The 16574-nt window shown below is 36.4% G+C and overlaps 1 protein-coding gene across 1 annotated transcript in view; it reads left to right on the top strand.

Annotated features, from left to right (window-relative positions):
• Positions 1-16574, top strand: part of KLHL1 (kelch like family member 1) — a 194315-nt gene that overhangs the window by 112328 nt on the left and 65413 nt on the right. The gene's annotated exons all lie outside the window — the stretch shown is intronic.

The following is a 16574-nucleotide window of genomic DNA, read 5'->3' as shown; positions in this document are numbered from 1 at the left end:
TCAAGAAATGCTGCCAAGACTTTTGGTCCAATGAAAATCTACTTATATTTAAGGAAAAATTTAATACTGTTAGAGAAAAGAAACTGAGTTTTGAGTTCATTCTTTGTTCAAAATTATTAATTTCCAACTAAGTCAGTCAAGAAATGCTGCCAAGACTTTTGGTCCAATGAAAATCTACTGATATTTAAGGAAAAATTTAATACTGTTAGAGAAAAGAAACTGAGTTTTGAGTTCATTCTTTGTTCAAAATTATTATAATTTCCAAAAAGAATTTTAACAAAAAATCTAGTGACATTAATTTACCTTAATTTTAGCTTTCTAGATATTATGTTTCATTTATAAGTAGGTCAAATATGTATGCACCTTTTCTAATCAATGAAAAAAGGCAGTTTAATATGCAGTGTATTCCATCCTTAAGTAGTTTTCTGAAATATTATGGGTAATTCATATTCTTCTGATGCATAAATTTATTGATCTTCTGGAGAAAAAGCCTAGACAACTAGCTTAAACTAGATTACTACTTTGTCAACAGCTAAAGGAAGGTGAAATTATCCCCATCTTACTGTGAAGAAAAGTAGGAAGCAGCGGAAATTTTTTTAAAGTATTTTGTTGTTATTTGTTGGGAATAAGAATTATGATGATGTGTTTTTATTTCTGCTAAGAAGTCTATTCCACTGATTTCTTGAATGGAATGAAATAAAATATTTGAACTAAAATATTTTAGCTGTGTTACAAGACTATATACTCAGAAAGGCTTTTATTATTATTTTTTTCTTGAAATTCACTAACAATTCCACAGTATCTTACATTTTCATATCCATATTTAGACTGAAAAATATGCCTTCGGAAACATTAGTTCTAATATAAAATAAACTGTACTTAAAAAAAAGTGTAATATAAAGTTAGATCTCCAGTATTTCACAACTCTGTTTCTAGGTGTAGTTATTGCAGTTGGTTTACTAAGTAGCTGTGGCAATATCATCTGCAAAAGGACATTGCATGTTTTTCCCATAAAGTTACACCAATGAGAAAGATGTATGACATCTGTGCTTGTGTGAAAAAGAAATGTTGAGAGAATAGAAAAATGTTGAGGAAAGAACCAATAGGTATATTTTATTATTATAGCTGCGGATTATTTTTGTCCTTTTAACATTTATAAATGTTTGTGTAACTAAATGTTAGGCATGGAATTACATAGAACATTGCCTTTGGATCATAAAGTACCTGACATACAAATTTCCTCTTAGGACAAATGGTGATGAACACTTTAAGTATTCAGGTGGTGGAAATGACCATAAACCCAATTCAGGTGCAGCTGTATTTGTTGTAGCTTACTGTACAGATCGGTTCCTCGTTCACATAGCAAATCAAATACAGAAATATTTAGGAAGACAGCACAGGGTGTAGCACTGTTGCAGCATCAACATGCAGCCTATTTTGCAGATTCAGGTCAGGCAGAAGCAGTTTATTTCAGCCCTCGGTCAATATGAACTCTGAAAACAAAAGTAGCAGGGTTTATATACATTTACAGCAGATAAAAACTGCTTTGAGAGGGGGCCTGGTATGGCAGAGCAGCATCTACACAGTAGGAGCCTTTGTTACAGCGGATGTAACGTGTATTCCCAATAACTCAGGATCTGCAGCCGTGCGACCTCGACTTGCATCTGCTCAGCTCATCCTTCTTGTGATGCTGCTGTGTCCTTGTCTAGCTTTTAGGACCAGCGAGGCTTGCTTCCACACGTTAGTTCAGGAGACCTGAGTTCTGTTGCGTGTTTTGAAGAGTCACTGTGAGTTCATAAAGCACGCCTCAATATTTGGGCCGTGAGATGATGCTGATACTGTATTATTTCTCCTCAATAATTAATAATTTAATTTTTTTCCACAACTTTCTCCACTGAAATGCTGACACGGATGATTGCAATTCACAATGATGTATTTTTAATGTCTCCTGGCGTTTGCTACCAAATATGAAACAGTTACATATAAGAACTAGATGAGCTAAGCAAATTAGCAATTTATTAGCTAGAATATAAAACAGTGTGTAAGTGCTAGTATTATGAAATATTTTAAGGTTATGTGGCCCATCACATAAAAAGTAGCCTAGCATGCTAAATCAAGTTTGTTTTGAAATCTCTTCTATAGGGCTTTTTTTTTCCCTTTCCATAAAAAAGAGGTGATAATTAAACTCCAGCAGCCAGTGACTGGAATTATGCCTGACGTGTGAAAAGTTAATGCAGCGTAGTACTAACTGGATAGAATTAAAAGGAACAAAGTTAGATCATTTTATAATTTTAATTTCCTAAATGTACAAAATCTCATTTAAATCTCTATTTCCACACACCTTTGTTTATTTATTTATTCATTTAATTTGAAAGGCACGTATCAGAAACAGATTCTCTCTATACGTTTACATTAATAGAATGAAATGTATTAATAGATTAGAGGTATATGCTTCTGACAGTGTTCCATTCACTTTACCCATTCATATCGTCACACTGACTTCTGTAATTTGGATTAGCAGGATTTAATAATCTAATAGTATACAAAAGCTGTCTAGGTGCACAAATAAAGGAGGATGCTAGACTGAAATAAATGAGTAAATGCAAGAAGTGAACATACACCAATTTGTGAGAATGGTAGAACACTGACTTCTTGCAGCTGTCTTGGAATCGCAAATGCAGAACAAAAACCGTGTGATAGAACATGATGTATACGGTCTATGTCAGATAGTGCCATGGAAGATCATGATGAGGAAAATATACTTGCACAGCAAGAGGAGACTGGTATAAATAATTGAGCAGTGTTACACTGATGGCAGAATACCGATTGATCTCTCATGAGGTGTTCTAACCTGTCTCACTACCTAGCAGGTAGAATAATAAGGGACAAGGAGAATCTGCAGAAAAAGAAAACTAAAGAAATCAAAAGTGTCAGGGTAACCATGATCCAAAAACACTGGTATATGTTACTTTTGGAATAGTCCTAGATTAGTTCATCGAAGTGCTAAATTAGTTCATTATTTACTGGATCACAGTCTTCAAGCAAATACAAGGGAAAAAGAAATGAAAAATTACATGAGCAAGAAACTCTTCCATAAAAATGTGACAGGTTGTTAACAAAGAAAGGGAAAAGTTGATTTACTGAAACACTGATATTAAATGTGTGTTTTTCAGTAATCTTGTGGTTAGATATAAAACCTATCACAAAAATTGCTCTGACGGTAACTAGGTGAGGTGCATCATTAGTCTATATCAAGAAATATTAAAAGTCCTTTCATTATTATTTAGATATTTTTTAGAAAGATCTTTGATATCACCACAGATAGATTAAAAAAATGAATCTTTTGAAATGTGAAATTGTGAGGTCTCCAGTCATTGTTCCTTAAACTCCCATGTTGCACATTTTGCCTTTTCTTTAACGGTAACAATCCTTTTTTCTTTACAAATACGGTTTATCAAATGTAGTTTATTACTTACATATCATTATTTCACAGGAATGTCATCTAACATGGCTACATGAAATTACTCTTTTGCTCTGGTGAACTTTGAAGATGTCCCTGTTTTTCTGGGCTTTTTTATTGTTATTATTTTCTAGCAAGACATTTCTCAGAGCATACTTCACTTAAACCTTATTTATTTTAATTTTATATTTTTCATTTTTATTTAGGCATAATTTTTAAATATTGAAAGAAATATTGGACAACCTATTGTAAATTCTGTAAATAAAAGCAGAAATAGGGAAAGATCACATTTTTCCTCTTAGGTAATTCTTCTTGCTTTTTAAGATATGAGTCTGAGATAGATATATATATTTTCAAGTTATAGACATCTCCTTCATCTTCAGTTTAGTAGGAATTACTAAAAAAAAAAAAAATAAAATGCATCAAGATTGTTTTGTGGCATTTTGCAAGTTGTGGAAATTACTACAAACCACTTTGTCTTCACATACATGAAACATTTGACAGCATTCATTATCTATTCATTTGATGTACGTAACTATCTTGAGAAAACATCTTATCTTCATCTTACTTACATTTTCATTCAAAATATAAAATTTACAGTAACTGAGTTTTATTTTCAGAATGTGAGTGCTTGTAGTCCTTGTATTTGTATAATAGACAAACAGGAAAACCTACTTAAGAAGGTATAGTATTTTCTTTAAAAAAGAAAAAAGGAAAAAAATGTCCAATGTGTTTATTACAGAACATTTTTCCCAGTGTGTCTTTTGAAATATTTTATATAATTACACATGCTTTGTAAGTATGTGTATATATATTCATATATAGAAGTAATATGAATTATTGAAGTGTTCTCTTAAAAGGTTGAGGCAGTAGCATGGTAAAGTAGCCCACTCTATCTGTTGTACTTAAGTCGTTCCTTTGTCCAGCATGCAAATGAATTCATGGCTAGGGCTTCCTGCACTTAATGATAGATTGTCTTCATCATATTTTTTTGTTAGGCTTTTTTTTTTTTTTAATAAGAACTTGGTATGGTTTTTTATTCCTATTCAGATGTTAGAATACATGTAAATAGTCTCATGCTTACAAACAAAAAGAAGTTAAGGAAAGTTAGGAACTGCCGCTGGCTCCAGCCGCCCGGCCCAGGACCCTCCTGCCTGGCGGCTGGAGCCCAGCATGGTGCCCCCGGGGACCCGGGGTCTCTGCTTGAGTTGAGGGATGCAACTGCCCTTTTCCCCTTAGGAGGTTCAACCAGTAGCGAAGTTAAGTGTGTGTCCCAGAGACAGGCACAGGCACACAGACACACAGACACTGACAGATCCAGGCACACAGATGGCCGCAGAGAAGGCGCTGCCCCCAGCAGCACCCACATTCAGGACTCACAGCAGACACAGGCACAGACAGCCACGTCCCCTCCTCCTCTTGGGCTGGCAGAGGCAGAAGGTCACTGGTGCAGCACACACACCACACTCGCCAGGTTCACAAGCACACGCACATTACCGGATCGCTGAGTACCGGCATGGCCCCCCTTGCCCTCCTCACTCACCCAGGTCCCCCCCAGTAGCTCGTTTTCGGGACGCAGCCCCACTAGCTGGAGGTTAAAGACCCCACTGGCTCCAGTAGCTGAGACCACAGGTCAGGGGCACCCACACCCCCAGTCGGACTCCAGGAGCTGCCCCTGTGAAGCAGGAACATGAATGTGCTGTTATTACTCATGAAATAAGTAGATGTTCACAAAAGATGAACTGAGAAGTGAGAAATGGACTGTCCCTTTTGCAATCCTACTCTTTTTATTGATAACATCATATATCTGTCCTCACCAGTCTTCTGTATGAGTTTCGTCTGCCTTTAGTGCTAGTTTGTTTTCACCTGTGTTTTCCACAAGGACATTTGTTATGTTAAATCAAAGAATCATGTAGTCATAGCCTTAAAATACCTCAGGAGGATTATAAGCCAAAATAAATTTTGCCTCTGACATTCCAAGCAGCTGTCTGCCTACCACTTTTATTCAGATATCTAAAACTGTCCTCTGATATCTTGCCTGCTCTAAGTAACACTTCTGTCTCAGCCATACAATACCAGTGTTTTCAGATGTCGCGAGTGAGATAGATGATTGTGATGTGATGTTTACTCAGTTCCATGTAATATATTTTGGTATTCTTTCTTATACTTTCTGGAGTCCATTTTTTCCAAAAAAACGCATTTAGGGTTTTTTTAAAAACATAAATATATGTGTTGGTATAATGCAGTGTTTTTTCAGTCATTCTCTAGCTAGCAATGGGAAGCAATTATAGTATAATTTACATTAATTGTAAAATGCACTAATAAACAAGTAATATTCCATTAGCTTTAGGTCAACACTGGGTACCAATGACCATCTCTGTTTTCCTTTTTTTACCCTTTTTGGAAGATTCAGCAGGAAAAGAAAAATGGAATATATAAATAGGAACAACAACAAAAAAGTATCTCATCAGAGTCATCAACCTAGCATATTAATGAGGTTGTCATCATGGTGGGTTTTTCTGAGAAAATTAGAATACCAAAGTAAGAGGCAGGCAGGCTATGCAGAATGAACAGCTGAATTTTTCAGTGTCTAAATTGCAAATGTGCATCAAAACTTACTTTTCATTTTAGATTGCTTAAATGGGACAGAAGTTAGCTGGTATCTCATCAGAGTCATCAACCTAGCATATTAATGAGGTTGTCATCATGGTGGGTTTTTCTGAGAAAATTAGAATACCAAAGTAAGAGGCAGGCAGGCTATGCAGAATGAACAGCTGAATTTTTCAGTGTCTAAATTGCAAATGTGCATCAAAACTTACTTTTCATTTTAGATTGCTTAAATGGGACAGAAGTGAGCTGTTTATAAAAACAACAAAAAAAAATTCCACTACATTTTAAAACAGAAAACAAGGCAACTGATTTTAGGAGCCTTAGTTTATCTATTAGACAAATTCATATTTTCAGTCATTTTAATATATCCCAAGAGTTCATCGTTGGATATATGTCTGATAAACTTCAAAGGGAGTATGATTTTTAGTTTGATTCACACAATAATAAACTGAAACGGAAATGAACTGTTTCAATTCCTAAGAAATACATATGTTATATTTAGCTGGCAACACAACATTCTGGACAGAGGAATCATAATCAATTAAATAACATTAAGTAACCTCATGAAGTTCAACATGGGGAAGTGCAAAGTCCTTCATCTGGGGAGGAACAACCCCAGGCACCAGTACATTCTGGGGGCCACCCAGCTGGAAAGCAGCTTGGCAGAAAAGGAACTGGGGTCCTGGTGGACACCAAGTTGAACATGAGCCAGCAGTGTGCCCTTGCCACAAAGAAGGCTAACGGAGTCCTGGGCTGCATTAGGCAAAGTATTGCCAGCAGGTCAAGGGAGGAGATCCTTCCTCTGCTCAGCACTGGTGAGGCCACACCTGGAGTGCTGTGTCCAGTTCTGGGCTTCCCAGTGCAAGAGAGATAAGGAGCTGCTAGAGACTCCAATGAAGGGCCACAAAGGTAATGAAGTGACTGGAGCATCTCTCCTATGAGGAAAGGCTAAGAGAGGTGGGACTGTTCAGCCTGTAGAAGAGAAGGCTCAGGGCGGATCTCATCAATGTATATAAATACCTGAAGGGAGGGTGCAAAGAGGACAGAGACAGGTTGTTCTCAGTGGTGCCCAGTGACGGGACCAGAGACAACGAGCATAAACTGAAACACAGGGGTTTCCCTCTGAACATCAAGAAACACTTTTATACTGTGAGGGTGACTGAGCACTGGCACAGGTTGCCCAGGGAGGTTGTGGAGTCTCTGTCCTTGAAGATATTCAAAAACTGCTTAGACAAGATCCTGGGCAACTGGCTGTAGGTGGCCCTGCTTGAGCAGGGGGGGGTGGACCAGTTGATCTCCAGAGGTCCCTTCCAACCTCAACTGTTCTGTGATTTTGTGATTCTGTAACATGATAGCGTAATTGTAGAGTAAAGGTGGAGCTTGGTTAATTACTTCACCAGAGGAGTATGAAATACACTGGCTAATGACTGATGAGATAATTAAATGTATAAATCACACTAAAATGCTCATCCAGTTCTTATAAGTATTAACATTATTATTTGCTTCTTTTCACTCCTGTGAATTTCAATGTGTTCCAGAACATTCAGCTTCATAGGCTAATTTGCAGTTACAGTACTTTGATTTACATGTGCATTTCTGAATAGAAAAAAATCCAGATTGTAACACCATCTGGTAGTTTTTTGGTACTTATTTTGCATCACTTAATTTCTGGCATGTTTTCAATGTAGTTAACTTCTGAAATTGCTGATTCAGTTACGGTTTGAAATAGAGATAAGAACCTGAAGCGATCTATTCTGAAGCCTGCACGGCTTCAAATATAAGGCATGAGTCAAAGTTATCACACAGAAGATAAATGTCATCATCCCACAAGCTCCTCACCTTCCCAGTCTGTTACCCTGATACTCACACCTGTTGCTACAACCTGTGGGGTCAGGCAGAGAGCGCAAGAGGCTGCTGCCTTTGTGGGAATATTTAGGGGATTTTTCTCCCAAGAACACCCCTGTGTGTCCCCTCATTACTTCCCTGCTGCTTACTGACTTTATTTTCTGACATTTCCAGTGCAGATATTTTATCACTGATTAAAGTACACAGAAAAAAAGGAAACCTTGTATATGATCTAGAGAAGACACATGCATGGCAGCTTGGCAATTTAGAGAACCTCTATACTGTCAGAAACTTTAACTTTTTCTATACTATAATTTTTATATATAATTTTTCCATATTAACCAATTTTTGTTCCCTGATCACCCAAATTTCATTAATGGTTGTTACTACTGGGATTGGCTTTGGAGTAAACCAAATAGTTTCTTCCAGCACAAATCCTGGATGTTGTTCTGGAGTCAGTTCACTGCTGGAACCACCCTCAATAGCCAGTGTGGATAAGACTTCAAAAATGTTGGCACCACTTGCCCTGTGCGGTCCTCCAGCTCCATCTTGCACCTTCAGCCACCTCATAAATCTTCATGCCAAATTCTAGGAAAAGCTCAAAAAGTCCATAGTTTCAGGCATAAGAACATCCCAGAAAGCTTCAGTACAGCTCTCACCTTATTTTTAACACTCTGAACTGGAAAAACAAATAAACAAACAAATATATCTCTCTGGACTACGGAAGGCACCACATAGATCCCAGTGAATACTGAGCATTAGCTGGCTCCTATCCATGCAAGTTAGGGATAGCACCCTTTACAACAGGTTTACCTTAGAGGGAAGTAATTGAAGCAAAACAGAATCTCCCAGGAACTGAGCCAACAGCTAAGCAGTGCGGATGAGCATCTGTATAGCTATAATGACAAATAATAAAAGAAGGCTGAGAATAATGGGAAGTTGGTGCTGTTGCAGTGCCAATGCTCAGTTCACCCTTTACAACAGGTTTACCTTAGAGGGAAGTAATTGAAGCAAAACAGAATCTCCCAGGAACTGAGCCAACAGCTAAGCAGTGCGGATGAGCATCTGTATAGCTATAATGACAAATAATAAAAGAAGGCTGAGAATAATGGGAAGTTGGTGCTGTTGCAGTGCCAAACTGCTCAGTTCACATAGTTTAAACCAAATTATGATCAAAGCGGCTTATTGATTTACTTATGATACATAATTAACTGGCAATCAGATGAACTATGTGTTTAGGATTGATATCAGTCATGCAGTAGATAAACTGCAATACTAGACACTTGCAAAATATGAATTAACTTCTTCAAATATCTGAACACCCTTCTTGAGCAAATCGCCAAAAGTTCTAGTCACAGACACACGTGCACACACGTGCGCATACACATACACACACAGAGATACATGCAGCCCCTCTCTCACAGTTTGTGCAGGTCTCCATCACCACCTCCCCCGCGGTGGGAGCTCCTCTTGGGTTGCCCCAACATTTGCTGCTGTCCTCATGTAGGACTTTTCTTTTTATTGTTAACACCTTATTTGCACAAGTTCCAGTGGGAACAGAACTGGTTTTAAAGAAGAAGTGTGTGTTCTGTTGCTGAGCGAAGGTAGACTAGCATACTGCATGATATAAATCATTAATAAAAGGGACTTTTTAAAGTTCTAGATTAGATAAAAACATAAAATAAAACATGAGTGTTTTATGTTATAAAACATAAGACTGTATTATAAAACAAAACACCCAACACTAAAGGCATTACCTAACATGACTGTCTAAAAGCTGTCTTTTCTGATAGTCTTCAAAATATAAACATTAGTGGAAAAAACTTGTATTAGTTTTAGAGAATTCTGATCATATTGAATAATTGAATATTCCCAAAAGTTTTCTGATATTTGTTCATATCACTTTACAGCAAATCCTTATGACATTTTAATATTTTTTTCACACCAAAAATGTAAGAATCATTATATACAAGTTATATATTTTTTGAGTGCTTAAAGGAATTTTTTACAGTATAACTAAAGAGAAGTGAACTGCTACCCTGTTTTCTGTATAGCTCTTTCCCTACCAAGAGATTCTCCTTGATATTTGCATCAGTAACCTATTTAGGTCACATTCGTTCCACTTGAGTAACCAAGTTTTCAGTTCAAAATGTAATGTCACAGATCGCTAGATCAAGGTCATCATTTTGCACCTACTCATAGCAGCATCTCTAAATCTTGAACAAAATTGTCAAGAGTACACGTCAGCAACAGCTTTAGTAATAGCAAAATCAGCAGAAAGTCTTACGGGGGAAAAAAAAAAAGCAGAAATTTTGTGATGATAAATGTAGAACTCCTACCCTTCTTCATGGGTTGAAATACTGAATCATTCTAGCTATGAGAAAAGTACCTTTACTGTGGAAATGTCTACACTGAATGCAAAGGTGGTGTTTGGGGGGAGGGGGAATGTTTAGGCATTTGTATCTGCTTCTGAGGCAATTTGCACTTTGTTTATGCCAAAATCCCTGCATTTATACATAACTGAAATGAATATATTGCTCTCATAGTCTCAGACGTTCTTCATGAAGTTTATCTGACTTCGTGTAGCCTACATCAGGTTGTTCAAAAATATCTACTAACATCTTCGGAATACAGGCTCTAGATATTGCTGCATTTGACTTAAAACATTGAGTTACAAACAATCTTGCAATACATTTATTCTTTTTCATGCAATGACCTTGCTATATGATTAGTCTTCTATCATCAACTATGCCAAAAAGATGAGAATGGCAATCAGCTTTATGCAAAATTCTTGATTTACAAAACATTAGCAAGGAAATGTAATATGCTTAACTTCAGAAAAAGAGTAAGTGTAATAGAAAGAGAACTTAAATCATTTGAAAAGGTTTCACCAAAACAATTCCACAATTTCACAATCTTACAAATGATAACTAAAACAAAAAATAGAAAATTATATTGTGCAATGGTGTACTGATTTGCAGATGAAGGTAAAGTTGTGAGTTCTAGTACTTTATTGTTTCATCAGAAACCTTGGATGGGAGAATCACATACACCCCTGCTGCGTGCACATAGGAGTTGTCAGCAGCAGTTGGACATTCATACAAAACTATCCAGATCATCTACAGTACTTTCATTTCTAAAGTTTTCTTTCTCTGTAGATCTCTCATTACTTCATAAACCTTGATTATTTAGGGCTTATAATGCCCATGAAAGTATGCACAATACACAGAGCTAATCTCATCCAATACCCAGCTGGATCATAAGTAGAATTTAAGTTAAAAAAAAAAAAAAAAAAAAAAAAAAAAAAAAAAAAAAAAAAAAAAAAAAAAAAAAAAAAAAAAAAAAAAAAAAAAAAAAAAAAAAAAAAAAAAAAAAAAAAAAAAAAAAAAAAAAAAAAAAAAAAAAAAAAAAAAAAAAAAAAAAAAAAAAAAAAAAAAAAAAAAAAAAAAAAAAAAAAAAAAAAAAAAAAAAAAAAAAAAAAAAAAAAAAAAAAAAAAAAAAAAAAAAAAAAAAAAAAAAAAAAAAAAAAAAAAAAAAAAAAAAAAAAAAAAAAAAAAAAAAAAAAAAAAAAAAAAAAAAAAAAAAAAAAAAAAAAAAAAAAAAAAAAAAAAAAAAAAAAAAAAAAAAAAAAAAAAAAAAAAAAAAAAAAAAAAAAAAAAAAAAAAAAAAAAAGTTGAAATGTATCCAGAACATCAATAAAAATCCTTAACTTCTTATCTGAATTCATTTGTGCTGCCACAGTCATGGTATAGGTTTTAACTTTACCACACTGCTGTTTATCATGCGTGTAGCTATTAAATGAATTCTGTTTCACCTGTCTATATCTTTTTCATATAATCTGTCTTCAGTACTACTCACTAAAATAACTCGAGCTTTTTTAGAGATCTGTCCATCTGAAAAATAGGCGTTTGTGCACGTGTGTGTGTGTATAGAGGAATTGCCTGAGTGCATATTATGTTTATTGTAAGATCCTCAATATTCTATGTATTTGCTTTGTGTTTATCATTGTAGTTTAACATCCAATATCTTAAAGACAGTCTAATAAGTCATGTTTTTCCTTTTTACCTTTAGATGACTAAAAAAACACTAGAATGATACATGAATGAAATAAACTATAATAGAATACATTTTAAATGTAATTTCACATATTTTTGTACATAGTTAGCAGTATTTTAATTTGGGCCTCTGTGTGTTTTACTTATACTGTGGTATTCCATCTGTTTTGTTTTATAGGAAAATATGTCTATCTCTGCATAATCAGCACATACACTGCAGCCAAAAATGAATAATGATTTTTTGCTGTATTTAGTTTATTCAACTCTTCACATTAAACCTGTATCTCCCATTTCCCTAAGAAAATATGCCCTAGTATCTTCCCAACTGCTTCCTTCCATCCTCCTATTCTTGGGAAATTGGATTTTCTGGTTTTCTGAAACATTTAATCATAATTACTTTGGTTTGTCCATGGGGATTAGAAAAAAAGTAGTTGTCTACAGATTTCTAACATTGGTAAGACATCCTATCACAGCCTGTATAGACTGGGCTAGGCAGTATTAACCAATATTGCTCACTTCTTTGAGTCTGCACAGTTTGGAAGTTGCTTCAGTTAGGAGTTGGCTTTGCTGACTGCCATCTACTAGTAATGGCAAAGAGGAGAAGACTTTCTGATCTTAGCTGGGATACGATGCTGGTAACTTTTGCTTGTCACTAGAATCAGCATCCCCCTGAGTGACTTTTCCTTCACTGTGCAACGCCATGGTGGTTTAAAATAAGTTGTTTGACTAGGTACTGATCTTACCTTAGAAGTGGTGAATGTGAATGGGGAGAGGGTTCTTCCCTCTTTCTGCTATCTGTCCAGGGGATACTGCATAGTCCCTCCAGATCTGGTGGAAAAAAGTGACTCACAGCTCAAGGATGCATACCACACCACAAAGCTAGCCTTGTGGCCCTGCAATGTAATTATTGGTTATGTATGCAGTCGTTCAGAGTTAATGAAATAATGTGAAGCCCATGTAACAGACAACTGGAATGGTGTTTTTGTATCAGGTTTTGGATGTTTAAAATTGTGTAGAGGTGCTTGAGCTTGGAAAGACTACTAAAATCTGTTTCAAAGTTACTGCAAGATGGAAGGAGTCAAACATGCTGCATTCTCATCCAGTCTGCCACTGAGGAGCAGACCCTGAAGTGAAGGCTGCACTTAGGCGTTTCTTCCATTTTTGTATTGCTACTCCCACTAGAACCTAGTAAGGAACAAATATATATGACATACAAGCATTCAGGACCAGGGAGTGAGCTGAGGGACATGCTATTTGGCAGTATAGATGCATCCTGTTAATTTGATTACTCTTAGCTCCTAGCTGAAAACTGGGTGGAAGTAGACACAAGGGCAATGCAATAGTCTTACCAGCCCAAAATCCAGGACTTAAGTACAGGTCAAGCACACAACTTTAAACAAGTCTTCTATGTTGTAACAGGTAATAAATACATTGCCTATCACAATGCTCACAAGTACTTCAGTTTTTAACATGTTATCCTTTTGTGTACAAAAATATTGTTATCTCTTTATTTAGAGAGAAACTCAAGCACAGAGAGAAGAAACAAAATCCCCATATTGAATTTAGATACCAAAATGTTAAGTGTGAATATACTCTATCAATAAGTGGCTGCTTCCTAGAACTGATTCCTGTGAAGTGCCTTGCTTCGATTTACAGGACACAAGGAGAGTAGGCTCAGTGAATGGGAACTGGGAACATAAGTGCATGTATCAAGATGCTGTCTAGAACTAGTCAAAAGGGAAATGCAGAAGTCAGAGGTGTCTTAAGTCATATGCGCTCTGCAACTTTTGGACTTTGCTCATGGTTCCTATCCCTTGCCTTTTCCTCATCACTCTGCTAAAACTGAAAATAAAATACACAGTTCTTCTGCAGAAAAGATTGATTGTAATAAGTATTCATATGGGAACCGCAGGGTAAACATTCTTCTCAAACTGTTGATGTTTCTCTCTGCTCCAGAAGATCTTAAATTCCTCTGTGAAATAATAAATATATTAATTAATTAAAAATGTAAAAGTAACATTTCTAGAATAGGTCCTCTAAGGTCAACTCTTCATAGACAAGGTGGGATTCAAACCTCTCCAGCTCGGGATCAGACAAGAGAAAGACATGTTAGGATAATGGTAAGAACACTGCTATTTTTGTCTTATTCTATTCCCTGCAACATCCCGTCTTTACGTCAGCATAAAATTCCCTATTAACTCTTTAAATGATGTCAGTCTTAGACTTGACATTAAAATGTATTCTCTTCATGGACTACGTACAATCTTTCCTCTCAAACCCGTGTCTCTCAATCTCCTATATATTATCCCACATCTTTTGTCCCTCAATTACATCTTTGGCTCAATTTCTTTGTATGTTTGTCTCCTCTGACTTCTATTTTCCCCTCTAAACTGTTCTGAAAAATGACAAGTAACGTATGAGTAGTGTGAGGTGGTGCTGTTATTTTAGAGAGTGTAGACAGAGAACTTCACAGAAGAAATAATTGTCTGCAAAGTTCCTTTTTTTTTTTTTCCCCAAGAGTCTGGTACAATTACAAAGGCTGCTGTAAGAGGGAAAATATGTAGGGCAGAGCATGTAAAGAAACAGATGGGAAGAGAGGTGAGATAGCCAATGTACAACGGACGGTTATATAGTTTTGGGGCCAGTATTTAATCAAACCACAGGGATTTGCATAATGTAAAAATTATCATATAGCTGTGGGTCAGTAATTTATGAAAAACCTCTATGTACAGGCTGTGATAATTTTATTTGGGGATAATTTTAAGTAGTATTTAAAACAATGTTAAATTCAAGGCCATATTTACTTTATAGCAGAGTAGAGCCATCACTAGGAAGGGTGGTAGTAAGTTGAAAGTAGAAGAATTGTGAAATATTGACAAATATATTTTAAAATGTTATGACTACACTTTGCAAATTGCTTTAAAATTTAGGAGTTATTTTAGTCACTAGTCAGAGGGCAGGGTTAAACTTTCAGGAATAACAGCTTTTCAGGACAGAAAGTTTATCTTCAAGTTCTTTATAACGCACCTTCCAAATGCTCTGTGAGGTACTGGGAATGAACAGTCCCTTGGCCCCTGCGTACCTTGGTGAATGAATCTGTAGAGGATACTACAACCAATATATACAAATCATAGTCTGGAACATTTCAGTTCTCTACACTGAGTAACTATCCCTCCTTAAAAATTGTGTATTTTGAAGATACGTCTTGATCTTAATAATTTTTCAAAGTAAGTGTTCAACTAGTAGCACGGGAAGAGGGAACAGGGTACAATAGCAGGCAGTTAAGGAGCTTTGCAAAGAAACATTTTATTGTCACTGTATCTGTTTCAAACAAGAAAATGAAAATCTGCAAGAAGTGCTAATAGTAAAATTATAATGAGTTATGAATACTGAAATAAAATGTAAAGTTAGTTACTTTAGGGAACATACAACAGTGGTACTGAATAAAAATTTTATCTAATAATTTGTACTTTGTGAGCATTTAATCTATAATGAATCAGAATTCTCGAAATACAAAAGCATTTGGGCTGCAGTTACTGAAATATGTTATGTATGTGAACCAAGTTATGCCTGAAAGATGAAGACTGAAAATAGTTCTTGCCTCCTGAAACTTTTGTTTTCAAAGTATCTATTATTGAAAGTTTTTTTTAAAAATGTCAGTGTTGTTTTACCTAAATTCTCATAGAAAACAAATGCAACAGAAAACTTGCCTGGGGTCCATTCCCTTGTCTTGAACTGCCATAGCCTGCATTACTGAAACCTATATGGTCTTTCCCCTTTCAGTCTAATACAGGAAGGTACTAACAACTGACGCTAGAACTATGGTTCACCTAAATTTTAGTGTTTACACTATACATGTCTACACCTAAACTATACACGTAGTGCCCACTGTAGTCAATACAGGTGTTGTACTGGGTCTGACTGAGATGGAGTTAATTTTCCCCATAGCAGCCCTCATAGTGCTGTGCTTTGTATCGGTAGCTAGAACGGTTTTTTGGCGCCTGCTGAGCAGTGCTCGCACAGCATCAAAGCTGTATCTCCAACATCCCCCCCTCACCAGTAGGCTGGGGTGGGCAAGATCTTGGGAGGCGACATAGCCAGGACAGCTGACCCAAACTGACCAAAGGGATATTCCATACCATATGATGTCTGCTCAGCAATAAAAGCTAAGGAAAAGGAGGTGGTGGTGGTGGGGCTTTCATTATTACGACATTTGTCTTCTGGAGCAACCGCTATGCGTACTGAAGCCCTACTTCCCGGGAACTGGCTGGACATTGGAGGTGGTGGTGGTGGGGCTTTCATTATTACGACATTTGTCTTCTGGAGCAACCGCTATGCGTACTGAAGCCCTACTTCCCGGGAACTGGCTGGACATTGCCAATGTTTGAGGGATGATGTGCTAGCGAGGTCCTTCGGTCTGCCGTCTCAGTGGAGGTAGGGGGTGGAGATCCATGTGGCAGCAAAGATGCAAAGGTCATTGGTGCGTTAGAAACCATGGAAGCACCTGAGAACGGTCACGTAGGACTTAGGACTTCTCTCCCAAAAAAGGTGGCAGGATCAATAGCCCAACTGAAGTGCTTCTACACCAATGCAGGCAGCATGGG

Source organism: Aptenodytes forsteri, unplaced genomic scaffold (assembly GCF_000699145.1).
Source record: "Aptenodytes forsteri isolate BGI_AS27 unplaced genomic scaffold, ASM69914v1 Scaffold51, whole genome shotgun sequence".
NCBI classification, from domain to species: Eukaryota; Metazoa; Chordata; class Aves; order Sphenisciformes; family Spheniscidae; genus Aptenodytes; species Aptenodytes forsteri.
This window is presented reverse-complemented; position numbering and strand designations above follow the sequence as displayed.